This window comes from Erpetoichthys calabaricus, chromosome 16 (assembly GCF_900747795.2).
Source record: "Erpetoichthys calabaricus chromosome 16, fErpCal1.3, whole genome shotgun sequence".
Taxonomy (NCBI): Eukaryota; Metazoa; Chordata; class Cladistia; order Polypteriformes; family Polypteridae; genus Erpetoichthys; species Erpetoichthys calabaricus.
The window spans coordinates 53,923,629-53,936,128 of NC_041409.2; positions in this window are offsets into that span (position 1 = coordinate 53,923,629).

Below are 12,500 nucleotides of genomic sequence, written 5' to 3' on the forward strand. Positions count from 1 at the left end.
CCAAGAGGACATTGGGAAGAAGATCTCTTAATCAATATATCAGAAAAGGAGTGGAAGGTAGCAAAGCAGAGAATTCACTTGAGTTCTATATGCGCAAAGCATAGAATTATTCAACTAAAAATTATATATCGAGCTCATCTGTCTCGCTTAAAACTGTCCAAAATGTTTCCAGGGCAGGATCCAACCTGCGAGTGCTGCAACCAAGCTCCTGCCTCACTGGGTCACATGTTCTGGGCCTGCACCAAACTAACATCATTTTGGACAAAAATTTTTAAGTGCCTCTCAGACAGCCTTGGGGTCACAATCCCTCCTAACCCATTAACAGCTGTGTTCGGTGTTCTTCCAGATGGACTTGAATTGGAGAAGGACAAGCAAACTGTGATTGCATTCACTACACTCTTGGCACGCAGACTTATTTTGTTAAATTGGAAGAATCCTAATTCTCCTCTTATAAGTCAGTGGGAAACCAATGTTTTATATTATTTGAAATTGGAAAAAATCTAATTTTCAGTTAGAGGATCTGTACAAAATATTTTCAAAACATGGCAGGATTTAATCAATATTATTTTAGAATAAGAGAAATAACTATTATTGCATTTAACTCCCTTCTCCATCTCTTATTTACATAGATATTTACTTCTCCCTTTCTTTTGTTTAATGTTGCCTTATTAAAAAACCTTAAGCAATTTTCCTTTAGCTAAGCTCTCCTTCTCAGGGGTGGGGTTTGATTAGTCTTCAAATTTGTTGGGTTATAAATTGATCTATTTGTATGGAATGATTACAATGAAAATTAATAAAATAAAAATATTTTAAAAAATTTTTAAAAAAAAATTATCTAAATCAGTCCTCATGGTTTTCAGGCTTCACATGAAAGAATTAGATGACTATGTTTGTTGGAGTTCTTCTGCGAGTATTGCATTCAGTTGTTTTGTCTAGTTTATCTGGCCATTTCACTTTTGGTTTTGGATACTGCTTGTGCTTGAGGATTACAATTTTAGTTTCAGTAGGCCTTTTTAGGCAAACTCTTTATGCCTTCTATTTTTGCCTTTTTCCTATATTTTCAATAAATTCCTCATGTATACAGATATTTTCTTTTAGCTCACTGGCTCTTTTAGATTACATTATGTTTGATCAGATTATATTTTATTTATCCCCAAGAGGGAATTAAAGTTTTAAAGAAGCTTCCCAGAAGGAAAAAAAAGTTTAATAATAATAGTCAGAGGTTTTACGGTTCCTCTCCCTAAACAGACATATTATTAAATTTCAAGATTATGCAGAAGCTTTTTAAATTTTTAAAGCTAGTTCTCCATTGACCCTGTGCAGGCGATACCTGCCAGTATTAACTTGGGTCTGGCTGCCTGAGGTGTTGTTTTGATGGACGCTGCATAACAATTTTTTGTGTGTTGTCTGCATCTTGTAAGAACAAACTATATATCTTTAAGGTTTTCTACCTTGGGGAATCTCGGTTGGTAAGAAAAGTTATCACATTTTTTATTATTTTGTGACACCAAAATAAGAACGCCCACTCTAATACAAGCAAAGTGGTGTTAATATTATGATTTTTGGAAGATACTTGAACAATATACCTGTTTAGAAAAAACAATAAATTCTGCCATGTACTGGAGGATTCATCAGGGAAAATCAGATCACCATCTCTGACATGAACGTAAAGGACAGTTGTGTAATAAAGAAAGACAAAGACCTAAACCACAGAAGCAAGTCATTATTAGAACAGCTAAAATGATATGGGTGTAGCCTCATTAGCATCATATTTTTTCTCAAAAAAACATAAAATGTGTTGCAATTTATGGCTTGAAAAATTACTTATTTATTAAAACTAAAAACTTTCTACAATAAAATATGAAAAACACTAAAAGTACAAAGTCAGAATTGTAGAAAGTAAAATGATACAAATAATAATAATAATGATGAAAGTAATGCTAATACCATAAATACTGTCAAAATGTGTCATTTATGTGATATATCTCAATGCTGGTGAAGTACACAATCTAGCGTCACAGTCGGAACAATAGTAGGGCGACACCTTGCGGATCAGCTTTTGAACAGCACACTGCACATGCTTGATTGACACGAGAGTCACTTTCAAATTCATCAGAATCACTTTCTACTTCACTGTCCGTTTCAATTTCACTGCCTGAAGACATTCACTTCATCATCACTGTTTGTATCTCTGTCAAAAGTGTGCAACAGCTGGACTGCTGAAAACATTTCTTACAAGATGCCATTATGAGGCTAGAAGAACACGAGTCTGCACCGTTGCCTAGGTAACACAAGACAAGCCTGTATTGTTTCCAGAGCAATGCAATGGACTAACAACATTCATTTAAATAGCATGTTTTCATACAAACAATGTAGCTCAAAGTGCTTTACAAAATTAAATAAAGGAAGTTAATATAAAAAGTGGTAACGTTGATGACACTTCTAAAGCCTGAGTAATCCTCGGGTCTAATGCTTATGGAGATGCGCCTATACAGTTGCTCGAGTAACACTCGGGACTAACGCTTTTAGCACCGTTTTTATAGGAGGTTAATGTTTTACAAAAACATATTCAGAGTACAAATGGAAATATTGTAACAGCATAAATCCAGAAGACTGCTCAAAAATTAACAAATGTCACTGAGCTAAAGCAACTTCGCAAAGAGATATGGGCCAAATTTACCAAGAACAACAACATTATTTACACATTTTTATAAAAATGATGTAACTCAAAGTACTTTACACGATGAAGAAAGAGAAGAAAGACAAAATAAATAAGAAATAAAATTAGGCAATACTAATTAACATAAAATAAAAGTAAGGTTCGATGGCCAGGGAGGACAGGAAAAACAAAAAAAAAACTCAAGAGGGTTGGAGAAAAAAAATAAAATCTGCAGGGGGTTCCGAGGCCATGAGACCACCCAGCCCCCTCTAGGCATTCTACCTAACATAAATGACCTCAATCAGTACTCATGGTATTCAGGGTTCACATGGAAGAACTTGATGATGACGGTCATGTGGACTTCTGGCCGTTAATCCATCAATGTAGGGACATCACGATGCTTTGATTGGGTGGTGGTGGTGCAGACTGCCACCAAAGAAAAATGGAAAAAGAACAGCAGAAAAAGTAGGGGTTAGTACGGATTGAGGAGCCACCATGAATGATAACAATAATTAAATGAATATACAGAGTATCAGGATTAAATTAAAATGAAGCTATGAGAAAACCATGTTAAAGTAATGGGTTTATAACATTTTTTGAAAACAGCTCCACTGTATTACCCTGGTGAATTCCTATTGGCAAGCTATTCCAGATTTTAGGTGCATAACAGCTGAAGACGAGATTAGACAAGAGTCCCCATGGACTATGACGTTTGCTGATGACATTGTGATCTGTAGCGATAGTAGTGAGCAGGTTGAGGAGACCCTGGAGAGGTGGAGATATGCTGTAGAGAGGAGAGGAATGAAGGGCAGTAGGAACAAGACAGAATACATATGTGTAAATGAGAGGGAGGTCAGTGAAATGGTGAGAATGCAGGGAGTAGAGTTGGCGAAGGTGGGTGAGTTTAAATACTTGGGATCAACAGTACAGAGTAATGGGGATTGTGGAAGAGAGGTGAAAAAGAGAGTGCAGGCAGGGTGGAATGGGTGGAGAAGAGTGTCAGGAGTGATTTGTGACAGACGGGTATCAGCAAGAATGAAAAGGAAGGTCTACAGGATGATAGTGAGACTAGCTATGTTATATGGGTTGGAGGCGATGACACTGACCAGAAAGCAGAAGACAGAGCTGGAGGTAGCAGAGTTAAAGATGCTAAGATTTGCATTGGGTGCGACAAAGATGGATAGGATTAGAAATGAGGACATTAGAGGGTCAGCTCAAGTTGGACAGTTGGGAGACAAAGTCAGAGAGGCGAGATTGCATTGGTTTGGACATGTGCAGAGGAAAGATGTTGAGTATATTGGGAGAAGGATGCTAAGGATAGAGCTGCCAGGCAAGAGAAAAACGAGGAAGTCCTTAGAGAAGGTTTATGGATGTGGCGAGAGAGGACATGCAGGTGATGAGTGTAACAGAACAAGATGCAGAGGACAGAAAGGTATGGAAGAGGAAGATCCGCTGTGGCGACCCCTAATGGGAGCAGCCAAAAGAAGAAGAAGAAAAGCAGAAGACTGCCTCACCACTTCTTTTAAGTTTACCTCTTGAAATTACTATATAAACAGACACTCATTTGAAGATCTAAGGTTATGATTTGGAGTGTAAAGTGAAAGACATTCTGAAAAATAGGATGGAGCGAGATTATTTAAGGCTTTACTGTATAAACCATAAGCAGTATTTTAAAGTCAATTCTAAATGACACAGGTAACCAATGTAGTGACATCAGAACTGGAGAGATGTGCTCAGATTTTCTTTTTCTTCTTAAGATTCTAGCAGCTGCATTCTGCACTCGTTGCAATCGCTTAATGTCTTTTTTGGGTGGTCCTGAGAGGAGTACATTATAGTAATCTAGTCAACTGAAAACAAAAGCATGAACTAATTTCTCAGCATCTTGATGTTATAAGAGGTCTAACTTTTGCTATATATCTTAAGTGAAAAAATGCTGTCCTAGTAATCTGATTAATATGTGATTTAAAATTCAGGTCAGAGTCAATAGTTGCCCCTAAATTCTTTACCTCCAGCTTGACTTTTAATCCTAATGCATCAAGTTTATTTCTAATACACTTATTATATCCATTTTTGCCAATCATTAAAATTTCTGCTTTATCCTTATTTAGTTTGAGAAAATTACTACTCACCCATTCATAAACACAAGTAAGACATTGTGTCAGTGAACCAAGAGAGTCGGGGTCATCAGGTGCTATTGATAAATTCAGTTGTGTGTCATCAGCATAGCTGTGGTAGCTCACATTAGGTTAGATTATCTCAGGGCATAATGGAAAAATCGAAAAGAGCAGCAGACCCCAGGACAGAGCCTTGTGGAACACCATATAAAATATCATGTGTCTTTGAAGTATAATTACCGCAACTAACAAAGAATTTTCTACCTGCCAGAGGTAAATATTTTATCCCAAACTGTGCCTTAATACACAAGCTTATATATCCTTATACAGAATAACATTAAACAGTGAAATATTTTGCATATTATGTTAAAAATTAAATAGTCATAATAACTGCTCCTTCTTTAAAGGGCTTAAGTCCCAAATATCAATTTCAATACAGTAATCCCTCGCTACTTCGCGGTTCACTTTTCACGGATTCACGACTTCGTGGGTTTTTAAATACAAGTGATTGCCCGCCTATCGCGGAAGTTATGTTCCAGACCCATCAGCAACAGGAGAAAACCCGCGATATAGAAAGACCATATAAATAAACATTTTTATAGTTTAAGCCTTAAAATACCCATCCCACATGCTTTAAACACATGTAAACTTATAAAACACACTTTGTTAACACATATGATATGTGGATGTCGGGCTAAGGATATGAGTAACATCTCACTATTATAAAACATTTTAACTTCACACAAGACAAGACAGTGAGACAGGAAAATTGGTGATGTACAGGCTTAAAATTATTGACACGCAGAGCGACAAGCAGCACAAAGCCAGCACAAAGTCCACTTCTCCTTAGCGTTCATTCAGCTCCCCACCCCCTTGACAATGCGAAGTGGCAGGAGCGTACTGCGCTTCCGGGGAGGGGGGGTTTGAGCGAAGGTGCGTTCAGCTGTCACACACCCACACACACACACACACACACATTCCTCCTCCTCCTTCCGAACGCGCAGAGCGACAAGCAGGCATTTTGGCAGAAGCAGCACAAAGTCCATTTCTGCTCAGCATGAGTTCAGCTGCCCCCCTTCACAAAGCGAGTGCAGACACATTGACGTCTGATCACTGCGTGCAGTGTGCAGTGTTGGTCTGAGGTCTTTAAGAATGTAGAAAGTGTTTAAGAGCATAGGAAGTGTTTATAAGAGCGTGGGAAAGGTTAACAAGAGAGTGAGAAAGGTTTATAAGAGTGTGGGAAGGGTTTATAAAGCCTTAAAATATGTATAAATAATAAAATAAATATAGGTCGCTACTTCGCGGATTTTCACCTATCGCGGGGGGCTCTGGAACGTAACCCCCGCGATAGGTGAGGGATTACTGTAAACCCAAAAGGACCGCCAAGTGATATTTACAAACCAATACACAAAACTATCTTTTGTGCAACCATTCTGGATTAATGCATTTACTATAATCAAAGCAAAAGTCCCTAGGTCTTCAGAGGCCTGCTGAATGCCTTCTCTTTTTAAAATATTGCCATCTGGAGTACCTAGTGCTCCATCTCATGTAGCATTTGTATGCCTCTGGCCAATGAATTGACTTTTAAATGCCTTTGGTATTGCTCATTTTGCCAAGCAATGTTTGCTACATTATTTCATTTGGAAGTAGCAAAGATTCACACGGCCAAGTTCAGCTTTTTCATAAATACAAAACGTGGCAATAACTAATACTGATTTTTTTTGTCTTACGATATGCCAGAGAGATTTATGTTTATGCATAACTACTACAACATCCTACTCAGGACTTTGTTATTGAACTACACATTCATTTCAGTGCATTTACATTCAAAGTTTTGTTAAAAGGGGAAACATAGACTACTATGACCTAAACATTTCTTGTCTGACAACGTAGATATTGCCCTCCTAATTTAAATTTTATTATAATATTACAATATTATTATCCCTTTATATAAAAAGGGTGACAGGGTAGGTCCAAGCAACTATAGGCCAGTAAGCTTAACATGTATCACAGAAAAATTAATGGAAGGAATTAAAAAGGATAAGATCGAGCAGCACATGGTAATAAGAGTATTACTGAACAGTCAGCATGGGTGAAGAAGAAAGAGAAATCATTACAAAGGGACTTAGATAGCATAAAGGCTTGGACAGATGAAGTTTAATGTAAGTAAATGTAAAGTATTACATGCAGGTAGTAAAAATTTTGGGTTTGAATACACAATGGAAGGTCTACACATCAAAAGTATATATATATATGTGTGTGTGTGTGTATATATATATATATATATATATATATTGTGGCGCGCGGCTGGGGGTGGCACCCAGCCGGGACGCCCAGGAAGATAGGAGGAGGGCTCATGCCTCCTCCAGACCACGAGAGGGCGACCGCCCTAGTTCCTTTGGGGGCCACGGGTACAGAGCTGGTAAGCTCAACCCTGTAAGGGCCCATGGTCACCGCCAGGGGGCGCCCCCATGCCTGGAGAACGCCGGGTGTGGCGGAAGCGCTGGGGGGAAGACGAGTGGGGACACCCGGAGTGCTTCCGGGTACGCAGCCGGCACTTCCGCCACACTGGGGTGGGTCAGTGGGAAATTGCTGGAACACACCTGGAGCACATCCAGGTGTTTATAAAAGGGGCGGCCTCCATTCACAGAGAGGCTGGAGTCGGGTAGAAGACGGACAAGGTCGGTGAAGAGAGAGAAGGAGGCGGTCCGAAGAAGGCATAGTGTGGTTGGCCTGGACTTTGGGGGAGATTGGGGTTTGTGTGGCACAGAACTTGTAAATATTAGTAGTGTAAATAAACGTGTGGTGGTGAGTAAAACATATCTGCCTCTCTGTGTCCGGGGCTCGTTCCACAATATATATATATATATATGTGTGTGTGTATTGTATACATATACATATACATATACATATATAAACACACATATACATATATACACACACATACACATGTCTTGCTCCCCAAAACACAAGGCTGAGTCTCAGTACTTTAGCAAAACCAGCTTTATTCAGCTTGAAACAGGAACAGCACGGTTATTTATTGTAGCATGATCTGCCACTCTCCTATAAACAGACACTGCAGTCAGGCAGGGTTGTGGCCAGGTAATACTCTTCCCTGAGTTTACAATGTTCCTTGTATCACCCATCAAGATCTTTTCTGTTTGCTTCGGTGAAGAGCTGCAGCAGAGCTGTGAGCCTGCTGTTGCCCCAGCAATGGATAAATAGTCTTCTACAGACGTGGTGATCGCACTTCGGGACGTTCTTTGGCGTGTTGTCCAGTTGGGGGACGTCCCAAGAGAGTTTAGAAACCTCACATTTTCTTGAATGAGTGCCACATTAATAGACAATAGACGACTTCTTCAAATGCAGCAGTTTGCATACGTTTGCAACCCAAGATTTTTCTTCTTTTTTGCTCAGTCTTTCAAGAAAGTTGACAGTGTCAATGGCGAAATTCGAATTCACCCACATCTTTTTTCTTTTTGCCGGAATTGAGTGTCGCAAACATTTAAAGTTTTTTTTTTTCTAATATGAGCTGTTATTGTTTTTTTGTGTCTGCCATTTCTATAGGAGGGTGACAATGAGTTAAATTCCAATAGATTTTTTCAGATGTTGATGAGCAATAAGCAAATGGAAGCACTGAAAACCACAGAAATCAAACAGTAAATAAAAAACAGTACGAGGAAAGTTCGAAGAAAGAAAAAAAAATGTACAGTGTTTCTGTTTGGGGATCGTTGTGCACAACTGAGCTGCGGCCACAGAACTAACTGCTCTGTGGATGATTCATTCAGGCATTTCAAGGTCTTTTTGGGCACTTCATTGTAATTAAAATATCTGCTGAATGTATTTCGTAGTAACAAGATTTCTATAGACTCGTGTCATATGGGGGAACGGTCGGGACCATAAAAATACTTTATTGTAATGAAAATTTTGTTGTAAAGATATTCGTTGTAATGGAATTTTACCTGTATATAAAATGTTTAAACTGAGAAAATGAACCATTTTAAGAAAAGAAAAAGTCTTTTTGAATTTGACGGCAGCAACATGTCTCAAAAAAGTTGGGACAGGATCATGTTTACCAATGTGTAGTATCCCCTTCTTCTTTTAACTACAGTCTTTATATGTCTGGGAACTGAGGAGACCAGCTGCTGGACTTTAGGAAAGGAATGTTGTCCTGTTCTTGTCTGATATAGGATTCTAGCTGCTAAACAGTCCTGGGTCTTCTTTTTAACATTTCATGTTTTCAACTGGGGAAAGGTCCGAACTGCAGGCAGGCCAGTTCAGCACCTGGACTCTTCTACTACAAAGCTATGCTGTTGTAACAGATGCAGTATGCAGCTTAGCATTGTCTTGCTGAAATATGCAAGGCCTTCCCTGAAAAAGACATCAGCTACATGGGAGCATATGTTGCTCTAAAACCTGTATATATCTTTCAGCATTGATGGTGCCTTTCCAGATATGCAAGCTACCCATTCCATAAGTACTAATGCACTCCCAAACCATCAGAGATGCAGGCTTTTGAACTGAATGCTGATAACAAGCCGGATGGTCCCTCTGCTGTTTAGTCCAGAGTATGCAGCATCCATGTTTTCTAAAAAGAATGTCAAATTTTGATTTGTCTGACCACATAACAGTTTTCCACTTTGCCTCAGTCCATTTTAAATGAGCTTTGGCCCCAAGAAGACGGCAGCGTTTCTGGATCATGTTCACATATGGCTTCATCTTTGCATGATAGAGCTTTTAACCTGAATATTTGGATGGAGCGGCAAACTGTGTTCACAGAAAATGATTTCTGGAAGTGTTCCTGAACCCATGCAGTGATTTCCGTGACCAGATCAGTCTTGTTTTTAATGCAATGCTGCCTGAGGCCCCAAAAATCACAGCCCTCCAATAATGATGTTCAGTCTTGTCCTGTGCGCACAAAGATCTCTCCAAATTCTCAAACCTTTTGATGATATTATGTACTGTAGATGATGAGATATTCAAATTTTTCACAATTTTACATTGAAGAACATTATTCTGAAATTGTTCCAAAATTTGTAGACGCAGTTTTTTGCAAATTGGTGAACCTCTGTACATCTTTACTTCTGAGAGAATCTGCTTCTGTAAGATACTCTTTTTATACCCAAGCATGCTGTAATTAACTTATTTAGTCGCAAGATGTTCCTCCAGCTGTTTTTTTGTACCACTTACTTTTATAGCCTTTAGTTGCCCCCATCCCAACTTTTCTGAGACGTGTTGCTGCCATTAAATTCAAAATTAGCTAATGTTTATCATGAAATAGTAAAATTTCTCACTTTCAACATTTTGATGTTTTCTATGTTATATAGTGAACTAGCAAAATACCCGCGCTTCGCAGTGGAGAAGTAGTGTGTTAAAGAGGTTATGTAAACATATATATACATATACATATATACATATATATACATATCTACATATACACATATCTACATATACATATATATACATATATACATACATACATAGTGCGTTGTAACACGGGCTGTGATTGTTACATGGGAGGGAGACGACAAATCACAGCTTCCCACTTTCTAATCGGGCCTGTGATTGGTGCTTTGACTGATGCCCAGATCCCACAGTATCTCCCCTTAGGAGAGGCGTTAGGCAAGTGTAATTGAATAGCGGTGCTGCAAGTTTAGCTTTACACCTGTTTTTAAGGCTTATTGACTGAAAGGGGCTTTCATGAAAAAAGTTAGGGCTTTGCTACAGGATACACCCTCCACAAGTTAAGGAAGTAAAAATAAAGGTATATATTTCTGTTTTATTTAAACCTTTTAAGTTTGTATGCGGGCGGTATGGTGGCACAGTGAAAGGTGCCATTTAGGAGACCCGGGTTCGCTTCCCTGCGTGGAGTTTGAATGTTCTCCCCGTGTCTGTCTGGGTTTCCTCCGGGTACTCCGGTTTCCTCCCACAGTCCAAAGACATGCAGGTTAGGTGCATTGGCGGTTCTAAATTGTCCCTGGTGTGTGGGTGTGTGCGCCCTGCGGTGGGCTGGCACCTTGCCCGGGGTTTGTTTCCTGCCTTGTGCCGTGTGTTGGCAGGGATTGGCTCCTGTATTTAGGATATAGCGGGTTGGATAATGGATGGATGGACATTTGTATGCATAGCCCCATTTGCCCGTTTTCGTTTTTTTTCTTTCTTCAGTAATATTTCAGCAAACCCGGAGCTTGTCAGTTCAAATCCTGGTACTGACACCACTGTGTGACCCTGAGGAAGTCACTTCACCTGCCTGTGCTGCAAAAAACAAAAGTAATGTAACAAATTGTACCTCAGATGTTGCAAGTTTCTGGAATAAATGCATAAGTCAAATAGATAAATATGTATTATACACATAGGAACTATTCATTTATTTTCAGTTAAGTCATCTGCAGCAAACCTTTATAAATGAGGGTTTCTCCTTTTTAGATAGTGCAAACTGTTTCTTCTTCATTGATGTTTTCTCTTGGAGAGCTTTTTTCATTTCATTGAAAATTAAAGCAGCAGCTGCCAAAATATGTAGCCTTCTTATTAATTTTTCAACATTGTGTAAAATAACTTTATAAAGTAACATAAAAGGTTATCGTTTAACACTAAAATATTACTATAGAGATACAAAAAAAGTAAAATGCATATGTTGTTTTTCTTTAAGGAGATTAAATATTACTGAAGAAAGAAAAAAAAACTAAAACAGCCAAATGGGGCTACGTATACGAACTTAAAAGGTTTATAAAGTCAGGCGTTAGGCAAGTGTCATTGAATAGCGGCGCATGATTGAAGTGCGGCGCTGCAAGTTTAGTTTCTTTTCAATAAAGTCAGGCGTTAGGCAAGTGTCATTGAAGAGCGGCGCTGCAAGTTTAGTTTCTTTTCAATAAAGTCAGGTGTTAGGCAAGTGTCATAGAATAGCGGCGGTGCTCGGCGCTGCAAGTTTAGTTTCTTTTCAATAAAGTCAGGCATTAGAGTGGCGCTGCAAGTTTAGTTTCTTTTCAATAAAGTCAGGCGTTAGGCAAGTGTCATTGAATAGCGGCGCGTGATTGAAGAGCGGCACTGCAAGTTTAGTTTCTTTTCAGTAAAGTCAGGCATTAGAGTGGCGCTGCAAGTTTAGTTTCTTTTCAATAAAGTCAGGCGTTAGTCAAGTGTCATTGAATAGCGGCGCGTGATTGAATAGCGGCGTCAGGCGTTAGTCAAGTGTCATTGAATAGCGGCGCGTGATTGAATAGCGGCGTCAGGCGTTAGGCAAGTGTCATTGAATAGCGGCGCGTCATTGAAGAGCGGCGCTGCAAGTTTAGTTTCTTTTCAATAAAGTCAGGCATTAGGCAAGTGTCAAAGAATAGCGGCGGCACTCGGCGCTGCAAGTTTAGTTTCCTTTCAATAAAGTCAGGCGTTAGAGTGGCGCTGCAAGTTTAGTTTCTTTTCAATAAAGTCAGGTGTTAGGCAAGAGTCATTGAATAGCGGCGGCGCTGCAAGTTTAGTTTCTTTTCAATAAAGTCAGGCGTTAGGCAAGTGTCATTGAATAGCGGCGCGTGATTGAAGAGCGGCACTGCAAGTTTAGTTTCTTTTCAGTAAAGTCAGGCGTTAGTCAAGTGTCATTGAATAGCGGCGCGTGATTGAATAGCGGCGTCAGTCGTTAGTCAAGTGTCATTGAATAGCGGCGCGTGATTGAATAGCGGCGTCAGGCGTTAGGCAAGTGTCATTGAATAGCGGCGCGTCATTGAAGAGCGGCGCTGCAAGTT